The 7,505-nt window shown below is 30.0% G+C and overlaps 1 long non-coding RNA gene across 4 annotated transcripts; it reads right to left on the reverse strand.

Moving 5' to 3' along the window:
• Positions 1-2,645: 2,645 nt before the first annotated feature.
• Positions 2,646-6,694, reverse strand: LOC129926184 (uncharacterized). Of its 4 annotated transcripts, XR_008777835.1 has the most exons (5): positions 5,813-6,694; positions 5,192-5,430; positions 3,879-3,985; positions 3,460-3,533; positions 2,646-3,102 (listed from the first exon to the last, which is right to left on the reverse strand). It is a non-coding gene; the product is annotated as an uncharacterized LOC129926184 (long non-coding RNA). The 4 variants fall into 4 exon arrangements; XR_008777837.1 differs by lacking the exon at positions 5,813-6,694 and having other exon boundaries at positions 5,178-5,495; XR_008777836.1 differs by lacking the exon at positions 5,813-6,694 and having other exon boundaries at positions 3,465-3,533; positions 5,192-5,494.
• Positions 6,695-7,505: the final 811 nt, after the last annotated feature.

Below are 7,505 nucleotides of genomic sequence, written 5' to 3' on the forward strand. Positions count from 1 at the left end.
GACTCTAGATCTAGAATCTAGTACTAGTAGATCACTACATTTGACTAGATGATTACTAGATCACAGTAAAATTCAATGTGTACTTCCGACTTTAGCTCAACAAACAAGTCTACTCCAAAGTATAGATCTACTAGTAAAGTCACAAAGTGTAAAGGATCATTATATATTCACATAAAAAAAATTATAGGCCTAAAATAAATCGAATAATCAGTCACTAATTTGACTATTCAGTAATCTAAATTGTTTTTTTTTAATGGCAAGTGTTAATATGACTTCTGACTTGTAAATCAGTTGCAGAGATTCTAGTTTTTATTTTGATGACATGTTACGATATATCAATGATATTTAGATAAACCTAGTGGAACAGACAGAAGGACCATTTAATATAAGGCAAAGAAGTAAGATGTTTATAATCCATCAAACTATGATCAAACTCACAGAGGACTTGTGTCATTTGTGACGGCATTTCATGCATTTACAGAAGCTACAAACTATTCTACAAAAATGATAGGCTTGTCTTTGATTCCGAAGACTTATGAGGAATGCTATGTTTCCAGTGGCTACTCAGCCCCAGCTGTGACCTACATATTATGCCACACTGAGCACAGGCATAACCATTGTCCACCTGTGGTAGAATCAGTTTTTTTTTTTCTTTTTGCCGTCTACCCTCGGCAATTAATTTTCATTGGTGTATACCACACCTTTGTAAGTGACCTCCAGCTGTCTCGCTCTGAAGCTGTATGCAACCAGGTGCTCTCTTATTCTATGTCAGTTAAAGCAAGTTGGCGCCTAAGCTTGTCTTTAAAGCATTTCTGTGGTACCTCTTTATGTGCATATGACATGTTAGGCAAATAGGTTTTGCCTATCGGAAGGCCATTTCGGAATATATAGGTGTTTAAAATGAAACTCCAAACATCTGGACTTTCAGTAACCAAGAAAATAAGCTTAGGATTCAAAGAGACGACACTGGCATTTCAGCTAAGACAATTAGTAAAATTAATAGCAACTTTGATTGCAGTCCACCAAACAAGATAAAAAGAAACAATTGTGGCTTCAATAGCATTGATGATATTTAGTTTACTTTTATCTCATTTACTAGTATTACTATTTCATTGACTAAGGTTTTTTATTGTCAAATATGCATAAGTACATGTACTAGTTCCTGCAATTTGATGAAAAATAATAATTAAATTGTGTGTAGTCTATATACAAATGTTTATAAGAGATCACAGCTTAGCTTAATTTACTTAATTTCAAAACTATGATTTTGTGTTCTGACTCTACTCTAAATAAATTATATTTTATTTTAAGAATGCAAAGTTGGAAATTCTGTTCTGATGAAAAAAAATTATTAAAATAAAGTAGATGTTTATGGTTTCTTTGTATATTATTTTTAAATTATTTATTCATTAAAAATTAATTGTTTATTAACATTTACTTGAAGTAAAGATCAAAAACACAAATTCAATTCATGCAGATCACAGCCCATCACTTAAATGTATTTACTGTCAATTCTACACACTATTCATTTCAAAATGTTGCTTTAAATTGTTATATGACACAATCAAAGTACTGGTACCTCACATTGATGTAGGCCTAAAGCACCTGAAATAATGACAAATTTTCATTCAATAACTTGTACTGTCATTTATTATCAGACGTGTTAAAACTAATGACCTGTATCATCATCATTCGCCTCCTTCAGTCGTAGAAATAGAAAGACTAAGGTTTCATCTCAGAGCACACTTCCTCATGTGGCTGTGGAGCCCTATTTCGGAGAGACACTCCCATCCACAGATAGCACAGGTTAAGGTGGTTTTTGCTTCGGTGGTAGAGGAGCTGGCCATTTTTCGGATTGTACGTTTTTCTTCCTGAGCTGAGACCTATGTACTTTCACTGTCCATAGCTTTCTTGGTCACTGTCTCTCCATCTGTTGCGGTCTAAAGCTATGTCTTCCCAATTGTCAGTATTGATGTTCACTGATTTGAGGTCACGTTTTATTACATCTATGTAATGGAAGTGGGGGCTTCCAGTTTTTCTTGTGTCAGTAGTGTGTTAAAACTAATGACCTGTGTATATAATTTATTAAGCAGGAGCATCAACAAATCTTGAACAATAATTGTCTACAGAAAAACTTTATTCTTATCCAAACAATATACATTTACAATGTATTTAAGCATGTTAATTTATATTTATACAAATCTATATGGCCTAAAGATTATAGCGTATTTTGATGTGTGAATACCAAGTTACATTATTACATGAAAATAGTGTACTCATTTTTAAAATATTCTGGGTAATAAAAATAAAAAACTAATGATACAATAAAATTGAAGCTTTAGTCAAAAAAAGAAAAATTTCACTCAAGATCTATGTGAACTCTGCTTGAAAATTAATTAATTTATTAATTTTGAAATTAATTTTAAAAAAAAATTATGGTTCTTTAGTCAATGGAATGATAGCAGCAATTATTTAACAATTTCATGATTATCCATTCATTTCAATATACTTATAACTGAAAAATAATTCATAAGGTTTAGATACAACCATTTGAAATAATGATTATAATTTCTTTCTTAATTTGCTTAATTCAAATCTAATATAAACAAGATTTCCTCTGTCAAGAAACTTATGAGGGAACAACATGCATGTTCTTCTCAGTAAGTTTTGCAAAGGGAATTAAGAATATTTAATTGATGTTGCTTTTTTTTTTTGCCAACATTTTAAACCTTTGCACCAGGTTTTAGTTTTAAGGAGAATGCACCATATTTTATATGTTTACTTTTGTTAGATTCTTATTTTAATTTAAAAAAAGTAAAATTTCCCTTACCACTCATCCACTGCACTCCCTCTTGTTTTAATGGGGCTCAGATTAATAGTTTTCAAGTACAATATCAAACAGATTTAAAGAAATACTAAATCCAAACCTGTTGGCTGAATGACAGGATATACATAAATATGTATACAGCTTACAGTATAATATATATATCTTAAATTAAAATTGGTCCAAGACTTTTATTTTGCAACATGATGGGATTTTCCTTTCTGGTGGTGCTATGCAGGAGTCCAAGAATCTCATCTTTTCTCATAACAGAAAGTTATCTAGTTATAAAAATAAATAAAAGGATTTTAAAAAAAATTAAAAAATATGTGTGACATATGTGTTGACCATGCTAAACGTATATATGTTATTAATTATAGTTATATAATTTTGCCATTCTAAAAATAGTCTGTACCTAAAAGGAGCTCATGCGTTAATGTGTAGACATGGCCCTGACCTTAATAGTTATGAATTATTACTATAGGTGAAGGCAGATGTTCAGTTAATTTGATGCACATTGAACTAATCTAAAAGCAACTATAACATATATTATGATTTACATTTTCATGGAAAACTAGTTTTTCAAAAATACAAGTACTTCAGCTTATGAGAAAAGTACATGGGAAAAATTGCAGTACCTTACTTTTAAGAGGTGCAACCAATCATTGACTTTTCAGGAATGCATGCCTTTTTCTTGCATTTCCAAACATAACTGTAATTATACAATTAGGCATATTGGTTAATTTCTTTTGAAAACATTACAATTAAAAAATAATATTATTAAATTGAAAACATTGTATCAAAAATACAAATTATCAGACAATTTTGCCTAATTTCATCTAACAGTTTATTGTAAAGGAATGGCCTGCACAACAGCCATGGTATATTAGGCATTCATGAAAGATGAATGTGCTTAAGAGTGTTATAAAAAAAAAAAAAAAAACTTAGAGAAAAATGTTAAATTCCATCCCAGATATTTGGATGTTGCTTGACCATGAAAATCACACATAAAACATCTATTAGATAACTAGAATAAAAATTGTATAGTAGTACTTACATTAAATATTGAATGGATGCCCAGAGAGTAGAAATAGTATAAGTATGATCCTTGAGCCATTCTGGTACATCATCAGAACTGGTTGCCATGGTTCTACTTGTTAATAACTGAAACATTACAAACATTTTTTTTATTTATAATTTATCACAGACTAGAATAGAAATGTTGCCAGGAAAAATACCAATGGTTAGAATACACCTGATGATACTTTTGTAGCCTTATTACTGGTTAAAATGCACCTAAACTTCATTAATTAAATCTGATAAGAAACATATATGTATCACACAAGTCCAAGTTTATCAGAGTGTCAGCAAATAATTAACTAGATATGTGAGTTTTATATTAAAGTACTGAATTTCAGGGGATAGATCCAACTTGACACCACATCATTTATTATTTCATGAACTCATGGGTATGGCATGGAATGGAAACTAATATATATGGGGTGTAGGCAAGGCATGGATTATAAATTGTCTTGTATAGATTAGATTGGGTAAAACTGCCAATCGAAGGTAACTTTTACTGATATATCTGGATCAATTATAAATTTATGCGACCTAGGCCTGCATAAATTTTATCTTTTATTTATATATTTATGTACATATATAACTAGTCTAGAATCTATAATTATATCTTAATAATAATTTTTGTAGATAGATGTCATATAATATCTAACATATTAAGTATAGATCAGTAGATTTAGAATTTTAGCTAGTGGAATATTTTTATATCCTAATCTGAACTGGATCTATATATCTAGAATTTAGCTCAGTAGATTTAGTATTTTAGGTAGTAAAAACTTTTATACTCTAAATCTAAACTGGATCTAGATCTAATTATTCTAGAAGCTTAGATCTAGAAGACTAGTTGTCAAGATTTGACTACACTATGGCTAATGCACTAGCTTAGTAGGCCTACTAGATAGATCAAGAGACAGAGTACTAATAGACTCGTCTTGCCTCGTTGGGCCTCTCAAATCAGCTATAGACTTTAGAGACAATTTAGGAAGGTGAATATCGATCCAATTCAAAGATCTACAATCTACATGTTAGAGTCTAGCTAGAGATGCTAGATCTAGTCTAGAAGGCTTATCAATAAAAAATAAAATCAATCATTTCTAAAGTTTGTAAAATCATATGTAGATCTAATCTATCTATTTATAATATAATAAAAATCTATGTCTACTTTTTAAATATTTAAAATGATATGGCTGGTGATATTAATTATTTTAATTGAGACATTGACATACTGTCACATACAAACTAACAAAGTAACAAAATAATTAGATCTTATACTAACTCATAGACTCATACCATATTGTATTAAACCTTGGAGTTTACATTCCACTACCTTGACTTGACTATATTGACTAAATAAAGGGCACTATGATTATAGATGTAGATTATTATCTATGATGATGATGTTTATCAACTGGTAGATCTATAAGTAGTATCGTCACTTTAAGTATAATCAGTATAACTACTGCATTCGTTTCATTCACTGTCTGTATCAAATATCGTGTGAATGACTGAATGTGATGTGAAAGTGAAGTCTAGATTTAGAATAATTTAGATAGAATTGATAGATTATAGAATATAATCTAGATCTACTATTAAAAAGTATTAACTATACTAACTATAGTGTCTATACTATAGTATAGCCAGTATGACTCGTATGAGTATACTCATATACTGTAAAAGTGTATAATAGTAAGTATAGCTATAGACAGACTAGATCATAGATGATCGATAGATCTAGAATCTAGACTAGAGAGAGTCACTAGATTTGACTAGATCTCATCTAGATCTATAAATATTCATATTGACAATTATTGATCTCATGTATGGTCTAGATCTAGATAAAATAGAGTGGATCTCATGACTGTCTATATTAGATCTATTGATTTTTTTTTAAAACGTTAAATAAATCTAGACCTTAGTCTTTAACTTTAGTCTAGGCCTAGGTGTTGTAGATCTATATTATTCTAGATATTATACAAGAGATCTAGATCAATATAAGTTCGGTTTTTTAAAAATTCGCATTCGAAATTTTAAATACCCAGATTTAAGTATTTATATACCCATATTGGTAGGTCCGAGTTAATCATTTATTAGATCTATTAAAGCATGTCTATATAAAAGATTATTATTTTAAAAATATATTATTATATAAAAGATATAGTTATGAATATTTACTTTAAAAAATTAAAGAAAATGAATTTTTCACTTTTGCCAATTAACACTCTGGCTAGCAAAAAGGATGACTCCTCAATACTGTGAAAAGACGATAACTGCATGAGTTGGTTTGGAATTGTATTTTGTAAGACTAATTTTCAAAACATATCCTTCATGAGAGAGAACGAAAAAAGGTTGTAAAAAAAAAAAGCTGGCTGGACTACGCAAATAATGGACCAGCCTCTCTCTCTTGATATCTTGTTAAGAACATTGGTGACCGGGAAAAGTGGATGGTTTGGTTGCGCGGGACAGATGATAAAAATGACATGTACATAAAAAAATCCAGATTTTGTGTAAAATACCCAAATGAGGAAGTACTGGAAACACCTATTTTAATGAAGTGGCCTTAAAAAAAAATCTTTTGTGACGATCCATTATTCAGGGAAATTGTATCTATTTTATCAGATAGTCAGAAAATGGATAAAGTTTTTACAGATCTAATAAAATATAGTGTGGGGAAGTTTTACTCTCAATGAAGGTCAATCCAAGTGGCTCTCGGAGTAAATTTCTTCTTTGGCATCCTCATCGATTTTTCAAATTGGTATGGTGCGCGAAAAAAGATGCGCGACGGCACTCTGATCATAAAATATCGAAGCTTGTGTTCCATTAGTATAGTTCCATGGGTCAACTAGCTGCTAAAATTAAAAGAAAACATTTTTGTTTGTTTATAAAGGCTAATAATGCATTTTGTATGTAAATATCACGCACATTTTTTTTAATGGACTTTTTATGCAGTGATTTCCGTGCAGTAGCGTAACGTCGCTACATGACCAGGTGCTAAACCAATTCCTTAAACTTTTTTAAAAAATCAGATTTTATTTATTTTTTCTTTAGTGCCCCCATCCGAATAAAAGAAGATTATTTTTGTGCGTTTTGTCTGTTGGTCGGTCTGTCCATCACGATTTGATTAAAAAAAACTAGAACTCTAAAAGCTATTTAAAATCTGATTTACACTTTAATGTTCCTCCCGTAACATCTCAATAGTTTTAAGTATCTAAAAATTGATTGTTCCGGATTTTATTGTGCAAAACTAATCAACCCCAACAAATGTTTGTTTGCTCTTCTAATTTATATTACATTCAATTTCCATGCTTAAACGTTGCAAAAACACATTATCAATAATATGTTGTTCCGTTTTTTATGTAAATAGCATATTAATGCTAAATCAAAATCTCTATACTGACTTATATTTCATTAAGTGTATAAATGTTACGGATATTGTTTTATAAAACATGAATTATGCCTAATGATTGTTTGAAATCGCATGATTTACTAATATTATACTTATATTATTTGACAATGCGTCACTATAATTTGGTTATCAATATCAAATTGTTCCGTATTTTCATCTTTAAACAAATTTTAAAAATATCGACAATAGGTTGTTCAGGGC

Source organism: Biomphalaria glabrata, chromosome 5 (assembly GCF_947242115.1).
Source record: "Biomphalaria glabrata chromosome 5, xgBioGlab47.1, whole genome shotgun sequence".
NCBI classification, from domain to species: Eukaryota; Metazoa; Mollusca; class Gastropoda; family Planorbidae; genus Biomphalaria; species Biomphalaria glabrata.